General features: G+C 43.0%; 1 protein-coding gene and 1 long non-coding RNA gene across 4 annotated transcripts in view; both read right to left on the bottom strand.

Annotated features, from left to right (window-relative positions):
• The window catches only part of LOC140844079 (uncharacterized), a 36,103-nt gene extending 35,769 nt beyond the window's left edge, over nt 1-334 (bottom strand). For both annotated transcript variants that reach the window (XR_012122254.1, XR_012122253.1), the window contains exon 1: nt 123-334. This is a non-coding gene — a long non-coding RNA (uncharacterized lncRNA). The remainder of the gene's footprint in view (nt 1-122) is intronic.
• HS3ST4 (heparan sulfate-glucosamine 3-sulfotransferase 4) overlaps nt 1-14,401 on the bottom strand; it is a 384,757-nt gene that overhangs the window by 130,954 nt on the left and 239,402 nt on the right. The window lies entirely within an intron of this gene.

Raw genomic sequence — 14,401 nt, forward strand, 5'->3', positions numbered from 1 at the left:
GTAGGAATGGGTGTGTCCTAGGACAAGGGCTGAGAGCATAAATTTAGGAGCCACAGGGCAAAATGCACAGGAGGAATGACATGGATAAAGCTGGAGAGGAAACAGGGCCTGGGAAGTCATACCTATGAGTTTAGATTTCATCCTGGGGACGACCTGGAGCCACTAAAGCCTTAAGCCAGAAGCAACAGGTCAGATGTTTGTTTCAGAGGCACTTGCTGTGTGGAGAGTGGATTGGAGGCGTGCATGACTAGCGGAAGGAAGACCAGGAAGGAGGCAGGTGGGATGGTCCCAGGGAGACTTGACGAAACAATGGGGATGAAACGGACAACGCAGATTAAAGAGAGGCAGGAAGGGCAAGGGGTCAAACATGACACTGGATTATGACGTGCATCCCTGGGTAGATGGTGTTACCATGCACTGCAGATGATCCACAGAGGAAAGGATGCCCAGCGCAGGTTAGAGAAGGGGCAGTGCTGAGTATGGCTTCCAAGGCTTAAACGGCATCCGAGAGGAGAGGTTCAGTGGAAAGCTGGGAGCAGGGTCCAGGGCTTAAGAGGGAGCAAGTCAGAGACCTCATGCGGGCTCTTCTAAATGCTCTCCTCCACAACGACATGCACATCTGTTTCCAGGTCCTAGGTCCCATTCAGAATTTCTTCCCCCGTTACCTGAACCTTGCTGTATTTGTTTGTTTTTCTGCCTTTTCCCTGTATTTTCTGCTCCTAACCCTGAGAAAGGGTACCCTCCCATGCAGAAATGCCCAGAGTTCCACTTCTTCTCCCTGGAGGAACTTAAATAAGACTGTCAACAGCCATAGCTGCTACGCTTTAATTAAAGAATAAACAATGCCCTTCCACTTGCCTTTTATAGGCCAAATATCATGGGACTGAGGATCTGAATTCCAAAGAAGCCAGCAACTAGCTATTGTGTTAACAGTGTAATATTTGGGGACAGGCTTCTCAAAATCAATCAAGGGCAGGTTCAGAAAACTTGGCTGTGGTTCTATGGAAGAAAATATTTAAAAACAAAAAAGACTTTGGATTGGAGAATACTGTCATCAATGTCTAAAGCACTTCCAGGTTCTACGGCTCTGTTAGTATTATTCCTTGCATCAGTATTGAGCAGAAACTGGCTGGGCCATGTTTAAATAATTAAGAGTCAGAATGTGACTAGAATTTAAAGGTGGAAGAGGGGATGGTGTGTTCAGAGAAGTAAAAGGGTTTCAGCCCACTGGAGCACAGAATCCAAGTGGGGACCAGTGACAAGTGAGCTGGAAGACAAATTATTTGCTTTTACACAGGGCAAGAGAAACAAAAGCATTCAATGTCTGTGATATACCAGGGATGTCCACACAAATTAGATCATCCTAGTTATGCTCCAGCAAGTATATAAAGCAAGAATTAGCCCTCATTTTTAAAATGACAACCCTGCTAATGGGTTACAAAATTATATTTTTATAATAAGAATAGTCTGTGCTAAGCACATGGCCTGTGCCAAGCAACAGGTCACATTACCTACAAATGCCTTTCATTCAATCAAAGACCCTAAGAGAGGTGCTGGCAAATCACAGCCTGAGGGCCAAGCTCTCTGCCTGTGAGCTAAGGATGGCTTTTACATTAAAAAGTAGTTGGAAAAAGTTTTTATTTAAAAAAGGAGATTTTTTTGACTTGTGAAATTCATATGAAATTTACGTTTCAGCATCAATAAATAACATTCACTGGAACACAATCACACTCATTCATTCATGTGTTATCCAGAGCTGTTTCAGCACCACAATGGCAGAGTTGAATAGTAGCTACAAAGACTGTGTGGACCGCACAGCCAAAAATATTTACTATCTCTTGTCCTTTCCAGAGTTTGCTGACTGTGGCCCTAAGAGACAGAGGCACTCTTCTTAGTTCTACTTTCCCGATGAAAACAGAACTTTACTGAGTGCCCTCTTTGGCCAAATTATCACAGATGGCATGCAGTACAGCATTGGTTGGAAACCAGTAATTCTCTGATTACATGCACTACACCACACTGCCTCCCACCAATGGCTCCTTCCCATGTATGTCTGTAGGAAGCACCAAAACCCTTCCAGAGATTGAGTGATGAAGACAGTCAAGAAATAAACTGACACTCGTGGAGAAATTCAGGATAGATCACACCAACAAACAATTCACAAAGGAGCAAACCTTTAAAGAACAGCTAATACCCATCTTTCTTAAAGTATTCCAAAAAATAGAAGAGGAGTGAATACTTCCAAACACATTCTATGAGGCCAACATCACTCTAATAACAAAACCAGGCAAAGACACCATACAAAAACAAAATTACAGACCAATATCCCTAATGAATATAGATACAAAAATCCTCAACAAAATATTAGCAAACCAAATCCAAAAATACATCAAAAGGATCATCCATCATGACCAAGTGGGATTTATTCCAGGGATGGAAGGATGACACAATATTCATTAAGCAGTGTGATATACCCCATTAACAAAAAAGGAGTGATAAAAAACATAAGATCATCTCAATAGATTCTGAAAAGCATTTGACAAAATTCAACATCCATTCATGAAAAAAATTCTCAACAAATGGGCATAGAGGGTACCTACCACAATATAATATGGGCCATATACAACAAACCCACAGCTAACATCACACTCAATAGTGAAAAGCTAGAAGCTTTTTCTCTAAGATCAGGAACAAGACAAGGATGTACACTCTCACCATTTTTATGCAACATAGTACTGGAATTCCTAGCCATAGCAATAAGACAAGATAAAGAGATAAAAGGCATCCAAATAGTAAGGAAGATCAATACTAGTTTGAAAAAAAATGACATAATAGTTTGTAACAAAATAAATGCAATTAAAAATAGATATAATATTTTAATTATGAAGTTAGGATACAGGATGAATTTGTAAAATTCATCAAAATCCAAACAAAACTCTGTTGTTGGGGGTGCAGTTTTACAGATACTCTCACAAACATGTCCTAGAAATAGAAACTGGGACAAACTTTCTAGAAAATAAGTTGGCAGCGGTATTCAACTTCTTTTCTTCCTTGGTAAAACTGGAGAAGTTCCTTTTATTTAGTAATTCTACCTCTAGGAATTCTTTTTAGATAAATCATCTGACATGTAGAGGCGGCCATTGTTTACATGTATAAAGGCACAGTATTAATAAATCAAGGGAGGAGAGTTCACAAATAGGTAAATAAATGCACAATGGCATATCATGCTATTTAGCCCTTGTAGCCATTTTTTAAGATCATGTTTTTGGAGAATAGTTAATGTATGAATTTATTCTGAATGAGATCGGAAGCCATAGAGAGATTTGATAGAAGAGGGACAGGTGTGGACTTGCATTTTTCAAAAAAGCTCTCTCCTTAGCATGAAAGGAATAAACTGCAGGAGGGGCAAGATTGCTCACTGAATAGCTATTGGAATATTCTAGGTGATAAATGATGCTGGCTTAGACTGGAGTGGTTATGGCAGTAAAAAGTCATCTTTGTTTTTCAAAAGGAGAGATGACAGAATTTGCTGACATATTACACTGCATGCCAATGGTGAATGCATAAGTCAGGGATGATTCTGGGGCTTTGGACCTGAGCAGCTGAATGAATGGAGTAGCTATAAACCAAGATGGGGAAGCCAGCATTGGAAGACATTTGAGAAGAGGAAAACAAATATGAGTTTTGTTTGGATACACTAAGTTCAGAATTATTATTATAGCAATTTCATATGACACTGTAATTTTTAATATCTCAATGATCTCCTATTACAAGCAAATTAAAGACCAGAAGTCTATCACTTTTTTAAATGACATATTTTCTAATTACAATTTTGCACAAAAATTATAAAGTACCATAATACATGATAGAAAATTTGGAAAACAAAATTACACCAAGAAAATGAAAATTGCTTTTAATGCCCCCTCTCACAGATAACCAGTATCATTTCTCATGTTTAGACAACAAAATTCCATGCAGGATGTATTCTTGGAACATGAACATCAGTTACTCAAGGACCAAAGGCCAGAGTTTCTTTGTCACCTCAGCTTGAAGGCTCTAACATGTTCTTCCCTGGCTTCTCAAGCAGGACACATTTTCCACCCTCAAATCCAGATTAAAGAACCTCGCTGGAGAAACTTGCATCATATAATATCTGAGTTTCAATTTCAGCCTGATTTACATGTTATAAGAGAGGCTTTCCCAGGATGTGGCACTGGGAAGTGGCTAAGCAGCTTAGTGCCTCCATGCCCCCCAATGCTATCCAAGATATCACAGAGGGGGACTTAAAAATAGCTTCAGAGGCAAACCACTCCAAATACCATAAAAAGCATTTTGATGTCTCCTCAAATCTAGTGTCAGATAAAATAGTAACAACTAATGGAGTTCTCAAAATGGGAGGGTGACAGATTTGGAGAACTATGGAGAATGTGTAAATTTTAAATACCTTTAATCATGTGACACCCATATACATAATAGCCTTGTCCCTGGTCAGAGCTGAGTAAGGAGCTGGGGTAAGTCTGACCTGGCCCCTGCCCTTACGAGCAAGCTGTCTTGTATATATAATCCTCAGGTGGACAGATAGACTGTTTCTTTTCTCTGATAGATTCTTTGCAGAGAAGGAAGGACCATTTATTATACATTTAGATACTGTCACTACAGTAGAGCGCTTAGGCACAAGGGATAAGAAATCAAATAGCCTGGGGTTGTGCTCTACCAATTATTAATAAGTCACTTAATTAACCTTTGAGTGTCAGCTTCCTCACTTGTAAAATGGGAATAAAGCCCCCAAAACTGATGAGTTCTTATAAAGTACTTAGTAAATGATAATGTGTGCACGTTACATGGAATTGTCAAAGAGTTCAAGGTCAACAAATTCATCCCCATTTTAGATGAGGAACTTGAGGTCCGAGAGGTCAAAAAGATACTGCCCAAGGTTGAGAGATTAGGTGCTAGGATCAGACTCATCAACATTAGCCCTGACTTCTCAGGGTTGTTGTCCTGTAGCCAAACAGCCCTTAGACGGGGAGGAAGAGAGTGGTGCTCTCTTTACAGGCATCTTGGAGAAGGCTCTCGAAGGAGAACCAGTCTGGTTCCTACCACTTAATTTTCTTCAGCTGGGTTTTTATGGCCAAGAAACATAACCTCTTTGGGGAATTTTAATAGGCGGTTCAGAGCCTCCAGTCTTGCCCTCACCCTTCTGGGCCACACATCTATGCCTATGATGTTCCCTTTGTTTCAAAGCCCTTCCTGCTTCCCATTTCATAAGAGAGGGCCTCAAAACTCCTGTCACAATCTGGCACTAACCTCATTTTCCAACCTTCAAGTGTCCTGCTTTCCAGTCACACTGAACAACTGCTAATCCCTGTGCACATCCAGGGCCTTCCAGCTTGGCTTCTCTGCCCTCCCCTCACAATACAGCAATCATTTCCTACTCTGTGGTCTTTATTTTGTCAATGAATGTCCATCCCCAGCACACCAGGAGCTCTTTGAAGAAGGACTCACTTACAATTCATCTGCCCCATTATCCGTCTAATAATCCCAAATACCAGAGAAAGACGGTGTCTTCAATAGAGCAGAATGCTTAATGAATAATTGCTGATAAAAATGACATAAATGATATTAGTAAAAATAGCTAAGAGGTATTAAGGGTGATCTACATCCCAGACAATCTAAATGCTTTACATGTGTAACTCATTAGTCTTCACAACCAGTGTGATGCACAGCTTCTGACATGGCTCCCAAGGATGCCCCCACCTCCTGGCATTCACACCCTGTATAATCCCCTCCCAAGTATGCACTGTACATGATGACTTACTTCTAATGAATAGAATACACAAGAGTGATGGAATGTCACTTCTGATATTAGGTTTCAAAGATTTCTGTCTTGCTGGAACGAACTCTCATCCTCTCACTTGCTTTCTCTGATAAACCAAGTGGACATGCTGTGAGCTACTTCATGCAGAGGTCCATGTGGCAAGGGGCCAAGGGGTGCTCCTGGCCAAAAGCTTAGGAGTAACCAAGCTCCTCAGATCCAAAACTTGTAAGGCACGGAATCATGACAACATCCTCTGGGGTGAGCTCAGCCTACCTCAAGCCTTAATTAGTCCCAGCTAATACCGTGACTGCAGCCTTATGAGGCCTGGCGCCAGAGCACCCAGGTAAGCCATGCCTAGACTCTGGACCCACAAAACTGGGAGATGGTAAATGTTCTTTCAAGCCACCACATTTTGGGGTAATTTGTTACACAGCAATTGATAGCTAAGACAACCACTTTGGTATTTTACTGCTCCATTTTGTGGATTGCTAAATCAAGGCCCAGAAGGTTCAGATCATGGAACTAGTAAGGAGCAGAGCCAGGATTTGAACCCAGGCAGTCTGGCTCCAGAATCTTCACTCTTGACCACTGTGCTAAAAGAACAAGAGGGGATGGATATCCATGAACAGCTGGATCGTTTTCTCCTTTCCTTTGCAGAAGGGGCCTGTTGCTCAGACCTGAAGCAGCAAAAAGAAGTGGTGATCTTACTATTAACCTAATCAAATTGCACCATCAGCTCCCAGACAGAGCATTTTACTAGAAAGGAGCCTCTGCAAGAGTTCTAGGTCTCGCTGAAGGTCATGTGTGGATGGAAGGTGATTGGACAATGGGTGGAAAAATAATACATGAATTAAAGAATGATGCAGTTATGTATCGGCTGCAACCTTGGGGCAGACTTCTAACGAATCTATCACATGAGCGAGTTATATTACAGCTAACTATTTCCTTTCTCTCTCAAAAGAATGTGAGCTCCTCAAATAAAGGACTTGGTATTATTAATTTTCATATCCCAGGTGCCCCAGTGGGGGTCATCCTATAAAGTGGGCTCACAGAAAGGGTGTCATATAAATGGTGCCCCTATGGAAATGATGAATGAGTGAATGAATTCGAAGGAAAAAATAAATGGATGGACAAAATGGGTTTGTGATGAGTAGCATATGGATATATTTAACCATGAGATTATTAGTATCTAATTTATGTATAAAATGATTAAAACTGGAGGAAAGGAAAAAGGAAACTAACATGTACAGGCTTATGTTATGTTGCAAGCCTAGTCCTGATATAATGTTTAATCCCCACAATGATTTGATTGTGCCATTTCCACTTTGCCAAGGGGAAACTGAGACTCAGGTCATGTGGCCTGCCCAGAGGTACACAGAGTGCCTAACCCCTGGATCTGTTACTTCAGACTTGAAGGGCCATTTCTCTGCCTGACCTACCACTCATGAGTGCTGACAGAGCAGCTAGGAAAGGGAGGTGTGCCCAGGTTCAGGGTGGGAGTGTTGTCTGCTCTGCTGCTGAAAGGGCCTGTCATTCATTCCTTCAGTCCTCAAGACATGGTGTAGGCACTGCTCTAGGCACTAGTCAGGTTTGGGAAAGAGCTTTGCTCCTGGGAAAGCTCAGCACAGATGCCTGAACCACAAGAGCGCTCACACTGAATAATCAGCTGGTCTTCCCAGGCTCCTAGATGATCTGAAATGGGGACCATCTGCTCCTTATCAGTACATGGTGAGCTCAAGTTCATGCTTATGGCAATCCCTTCATTCCTCCCCAACTCCTCCCCCCTAAAAAAAGGAGAAGGGCATAAAACTGCTGCATCTGCAGTGTGCCAGCCTCCTGCACGCACACCACCTCCTTCCCCGCTGACTCGAGCCACTGAGTTACCAATGCCTGCATTTTAAGGAGGAGAAAGCTGACAAGCAGAGAGGCGAAGGGACTTGCCCCAGGCCTCAGCTAGGAAGAAGAGGAGCTGGAATGGAAGGCAGGCCACCCAGCTCTGCAGCTGGGACTCTTCATCACATTGCTGAGATGCGCACTGACTGCTTGGCAGAGTACCCTTTACACACACACACTCACACACACCCCAGACCATGCCGCCATCCCCACCACATCCAATTAGGTAGATTACAGGGCCCCCATCAGCCCTTGGGGATAGTATTATTTTGAAGGAATTAAGCTAGAATTCATATGGCCAGCATCCCAGAAAACTCCCCTGCTCAAAGAATAAAGTATTCCAGACAAGAAACTGTCCCAAGCTTTTAGTCTGAAGACTTTGGGCCCTTGATATGGGAGCATGGGAGAAGCACTAAAGGAACATTAAATTAGTAGTAAGTAACTCGGAAACTAGTGTGGCAGGTATAGAATGAGAATAATGACTAGCAGTAGTAATAATGATCACGGGTCATAATTATTAGAGCTGTCAGAGGATGGTGATTAACTGCCAGACACTGTCCTATTCATCTCCCTGTATTAACCTGGTAATTCCTCATAGCAATCTTGTTTTTTGAATTTTAAAGTTGAGGACTTACAATACACAGAGAGGTTAAATAACCAGCCTGAAGTCACACAGCCAGTGAGGGACAGAGACAGGATCTGAACCTGAGCAACCTAGATCTAGACCCTGCACTCTCAGCTACTACTACATCATACTATACATAGCACTAGTAGGGACCCAGGAAGAAGGCTGCGTGTAGGAAACAAGAACACAGATGAAATGACAACTGGCCTGTCACTCAACCTCAGTGAACGAGGTGATTTTGGAGCTCTCACGCCTCCACTTAGGTAGGCAGTTGTTTATCTCTCACTGCTTGCTGCCTTGTGGGAAGATGGCTGCTGTGTTTCCAGAGCTCCTGTTTTCCAGAGACACCAGATGTCCACCTTGGAGGTAAAATTTCCAGATTTTAGATGTTGGCACAGGTCTGACCATGCAGAACGCACCTGCAAGCCACATTCGCTTGCACATGCCCATTTGCTGCTCATCCCTGGGAACAGCAGGTCTCAGGCTGTGAGACCCGCTTCATTAGGCAGTAGTTCCATCACCACTGGATTCTGATTGCAAGGGCTTACCCTGCCGTTAAACTCTGCCCCAACCAGCAACCACCCAGCTTCCTTCCCTGAAAGAGCCTCCCACTTCTGTAATCACTGAGAGATTAATCCCTCTTCCCGCTGACAACCCTTCACAGATTTTGATCACTAGAATGATTTCTGAGCTGACATAAATCTTATCCCATCTAATAAGGATGATAAAAAGGGTACTGTATTCACAGGCAGGTTAGAGTGGCTGAGGGTCACTGCCGCCAAGCATTCTGCAAGCTCCCAGTCCCCGCCCCGCAAGCTCAGAGGCAGGGATGCCAGGTCCCCGCTGGGAACCCGACTCCATCACTGATTAGGTAGTCTCTATCTATCTTTTGCTCTTCTCACCTGAGGCTAGGAAATGATTCTCAGATTAACTCATCAAAATTAAGGCAAACTAGTGTTAACCTTAAACTATGACTTGCATAGGAAATGGCCTAAAGAGAAATACACCAACACTCTAACAGTGGTTAGCTCCTGCTAAGGATAGGATTTGTGGGAAATTTGCTTAACTTCTCTTTCTGTAATTCCTTATTTTCCAAAATAATAAAAGTAAAATAATTCGAATTTCTGATTTTAAGATAAGAACTATAGAATACATTTCTTGCTCTGGACCAGCGGTTTTCAAACCTGAGCACACACCACAATCACCTGGAGGGCTTGGTATAGCTCAGATTTCTGGGCCCACCCCTGGAGTTTCTGAATCCATAGGGCTGAGGAGGTGCCCAGAAGTTGGGATTTTAACCCGTTTCCAGGCCGATGCAGTAGGTGCAGGAGCCACATGCTGGGAACCACTCTCTGCAGCAAACTGAAGAGATCATTCAATGTTAGGTAGGGCATTTTCGGCCTCCAGGGTCTGCCCAGCTACTTCATCTCAAAACTGGAGCCCCCACTGAGCTGCTCCTTCTACAGGCTGGCATATGCAACATGCTCCAGGTATATCGCCCTCTCCACGGCCCACCAGAACCACCTCACATCCAGAGAGAACAGAGCAACAAGTGTTACAAGCCTACATACCTGTCACGAAGCTACCCACCCTTCCAGAGCAGAAATGGAGGACAACGATGGACCTCGCACCTCCACCCCATGTGTAAAGCTCTGCAACTTGCAGATGCTCACCATTTAGTCACCCTCTAGTCAAAGCCCACCTGCCTCAGCTGTTAGCCAGTACTGACTGGCAGGAGCTCGTGCCACCTATAAAGATAAAGGACCCAGTGGCAGATCACAGAGCACCAGAGGCCCAAGCCTTTGAATGGGAATAGGAGGCACCATGTCAAGGGGGGAGGAGCTTGATGTTTGGAGTGGCACAGCCACTCCATTTGGCCCTGCCAGGAGTCAGGATGGTTTCTTGGCCTTATTCCTGAAAAATATACTGGTCCCAGCAGCCTTCCAATGGGGAAGCATTATAACATTATCACACAGTGAGAGGCAGATGCAGAATGGTGGTTAGGCATATAGGCACTGATGTCAGAATGGCATGAATTCAAACTACCCAGCTCTATCAGTCATGTGACCTTGAGCACATCCCTTGACTTCCCTGGGCCTCAGTTCTTTCATCTGTAAAATAGGTATAATACTCCTGCCATCCTAATGGATTACTGTCAAGATTAAATGAGATGTCCTGCAGAGTACACTTAAAATAGTGCCATGGCACATGGAGGCATTCAGTATACCTTAGCTACTACTGCTTTTCAAAATAGGGACACAGTGTTAAATAACAGGTACAGGGGAAATACTTGTGAAGAGTTTACTATGGAAAAGACATGATGTTGCAATCAAGCATATTCGTAACTTTCTTGTTTATGATGATTTGGGGTAAAGAAGAAAATGCCTGTCAGTACAGGTAGGTAAGCATGACATGGAGAATAAGAGAGGAATTTTTTAGTAAAAAAGATATTAAAAAATGCAGGCATGACAAAAAAGAAAGGATACACACGAAGAAATTTGCAGACAACAATGATGGAGCTCAGAGACAGGAGTCAGTTATCCACAGAAGGAAATGCATGAGCCTATGGACTCAATGACTTCTTAGGCATGAAATATCCCAAACTGGGAATTCGCACTACCTGGTTTGACTTTTGATGACACTATATGGGAGGAATTCTGGCCCTGGGGACAGCAGAGACCCTCTACTCACAGCTTCATGAGTGGGCTTGCCTGGGGCCAAGGATCTGGGATGCTGAAGTCCATACCAAAAGGAGCCAGCCTCCCAGATGAGGGGGGTAAATATCCTTCCACCTCCAGGTACCCAGCTCCTTCTCCACACAGGATCCCCACTGCACATCTCTACAGCTGAGCTCACCAGGTTCTTTATTGACCATGTTCCCCGTGAACCTGTGAATGTCTTTAGAACAGAGACTCTGCCTAATTCATTTTATGCACCTAATGCTTACCCTATTGCCTAGCACATAAATTTTGTGGACTGGATGAAATTAAAGGGCTAAGTGGTTAAGCAAAATGATATATACAGAACATCATGTAATCATTATAACATATCATCATCAAGATAACTGGCAACATGAAATAATGTTTACAAGCTAATATTATATAAAATTACAGGAAACAAGGTGATATGTATGCTATGATTGAACTGCTGGGGAAATATTTACTTCTGGGCTAAAACTGGAAAGAGAATATACCAGAAGGATTGTACTGATTAATAATCCCTTACTGAGTGGCAGAACTCACCAGGATTAAGAACATAGGCTTTGGAGTCAGTGCCTGCAATCAAAACCACTCTACACCACTTCCTAGCTGTGTGGCTTTGGGCAGGTATTTAACTATGCCTCAGTTTCGTTATCTGCAAAATGGGACATCCAAGGGGTGCCATGAGTGCTGTGTTAGTTGACATGTGCCAAGCATTTAACACAGTGTCTATTACATATAAACATACACTGCTGTAAATGCACTTCTAGGACATAGGATTTTCAATATTCTTTCATTTTGTTATATTGAATGGTCCACTTTCAAGTGAACTCATTAACTCCTGCCCACAAAGAACGGCAAGTGGCCTCACCAGCTCCTCCCCTCCCGCCACATTAGCAGATCCCCTACAAGGTTGTCCTGACTTAGCCAAAATACCTTCAGGTTTGCAAAGGACAAGGACACAGGGCTAAAACACAAGGACGCTTGCCTCCAGCATTATAGCACTAAATTCTTTGATGTTTTCAGGAATAAAATGCTGATGGAATTCCTATGGGAGTACAGGCTGCTGTATCAAAATCACTAAAGATATCTGGTCTGTCTAGGACTGGGAAATTCATAGGCCAGGCAGAAAGAGTAAACACAGCTCTGGGTGGGAAGTCAGAAGGGCAAGTTCGAGGTCTAGCTGCACCAAGAATGGGCTGCGGTTTCTTTTTCCAGAGCACAGTGAGCACTTTCCCAGTATCCCAGGGCCGTGTGTGCCAAGACTGTCCACGGGGGAAAGTACTTTAGGTAGTCAACCTGAGGTACTAATTAGGGATGAGGTAGAAAGGCTAGAAGGTGGCGGAGAACGTAAATCACTATATGTGTGGGTGGTCAGCAATCAGGAGCATGAAGAACCAGAGTTGGGCAAAGAAGAGGCAGACATACTAAGCCTTGCATCGGGAAAGGTACCAGTGCATGGTTCATGAGCAAAATCTGGAAGTCGCAGATTCACATCACTGGATCACTCTGCAATCTGTGCAACGTGACACACCAAATAAGCGATTTTGCATTTGTCCAAAGTCCACCGTTGCTTTCTAAACTGGACTTGATTCATATTCCTGTTGCAACTCTGTCCCAGAATTTATCCCTGACATTCTCTCTACTTTGACATGACTATGCTTTCCTCTGCATCTTGGATGGGAGGGGAAGGAGGAGGAGTTGAGCCATAGCATTTAGTGATGGACACGGTTCTAAATAATGGTACATGTGCTAACTCATTTAATGTGAGCAACCCTATGAGACTATGTGGGAGAGATACTTAGTTCTCACTAAGACTCCCCAACATCTACAAGCCTGCCTTGCCTGCTCAGTCATGTATCTTATTCTGAATGGAGCAGAATAAGAGGCGTCACCCAGGCGAGGTCCTTCTTGCCTCCCCATGTTTCCAAGTCTGGACTTCAAGGCTAAAGACTCCAGATGAGTGGGCCCAAATGATAGACACCAAGCCCCAAGTAACCGCTGGAAGAGAGCCGTCCAGGAAAGATGTGAGGCCCTCACCTGAGCGAGATGGTCATTGTGATTAGACATTAACAACTGTTTTTGATTTTGTTTCTATTTTTACTGGGAGGTAGAATGAATTAATTACACTAATGAAACAGGTGGATACTGTAGTCATGCCCACTTTAAAAATGACAACATGGAGGCAAAAGAGGATAAGCCACATGCCCAAGGCCACAAGGCCAGTGAGTAGCAGATCTGAGACTGAACCCTGATCTAGTGAGCTCTAGCATCTATGTTCTTCCTATTATTAATCTCACCTTGTTCATATTTTCATGGCTCTCTTCATATTTTCCATGATGGATAGCATCTTGTGCCAGCTTCAACAGTTACAGTGAGCCCAGAGAAGGAACATCTCCTTTTTCATGGATATTTGGGGGTGACATCTGGAACTTTGTACCCATGTCCTCCCTAGGTGTACATGAGGGCTTCCCACACCAGAAATTCTACTGAAAATGCTATTGAGTGTGTTCAAGAATTATCCTCAATTTTCTTTTTATCATCACATACTACAATCACACCAGGCTAAAAAAAGAATTAGTGACCAATAATTTTGCAAATGGTCTCAAAGCCTAACAAGTTTTATTTACTGAATATCAACACCACCATACCTTGCATGCCTGCTCTTCACAGCTTGCAGAACAAATATGCATATATAATTGGGAGTGAGGAGGTGGTGCAGTAAGAAAGTTGATAGCATGAACTTTTTAAGTCAGAAAAAAACATGTTTTTGTCCAGTTCTTTCATGTATTTACTGTGGGACCCAAAACAAGTCTCATGGTCTATCTGTACATAGATTTACACTTTTTTAATAACAAATTTATCTTATCATATTGCTCTGATAATGCAATAAAATGCTTTGGATTCCTAGGTTTGCACACGGATAGTAAGATGGAGTGAAACAAGCAGTGTGCATGGACATATCACTCCTTCCCCTCGGTAAGAAACATACTCTTTGTAGTTATTATTAATTCTGGTTTTTATATTTCCTTGCAGGCAGGAAATGCATCGCTTTCATCTCTGTAGGCTTGTTATCTAGCAAAAGGTATGGGGCCAAATAAGCATCAAATGAATATTTTGGAAACAGCTGAAGAAATAAGCCACATGGTTATGAAATAACATGACTACAGACAGGAGAAATCGTATCTAAGAAAGTGTAGCAGGCAGGGGCCGTGCCACACCAAAGACACAATAAGCATGTCTGTATCATGCTTAGTTTAGGGGGCAGCCACCTTCCTCCTACCCACTTCTTACTACCATTCAACACTCCCCTGGTGCCTGCAGAAGGAATACATATGCATCCCAGATTCGGGGTGCCCACTGGACACA

This window comes from Manis javanica, chromosome 10 (genome assembly GCF_040802235.1).
Source record: "Manis javanica isolate MJ-LG chromosome 10, MJ_LKY, whole genome shotgun sequence".
Classification (NCBI taxonomy): domain Eukaryota; kingdom Metazoa; phylum Chordata; class Mammalia; order Pholidota; family Manidae; genus Manis; species Manis javanica.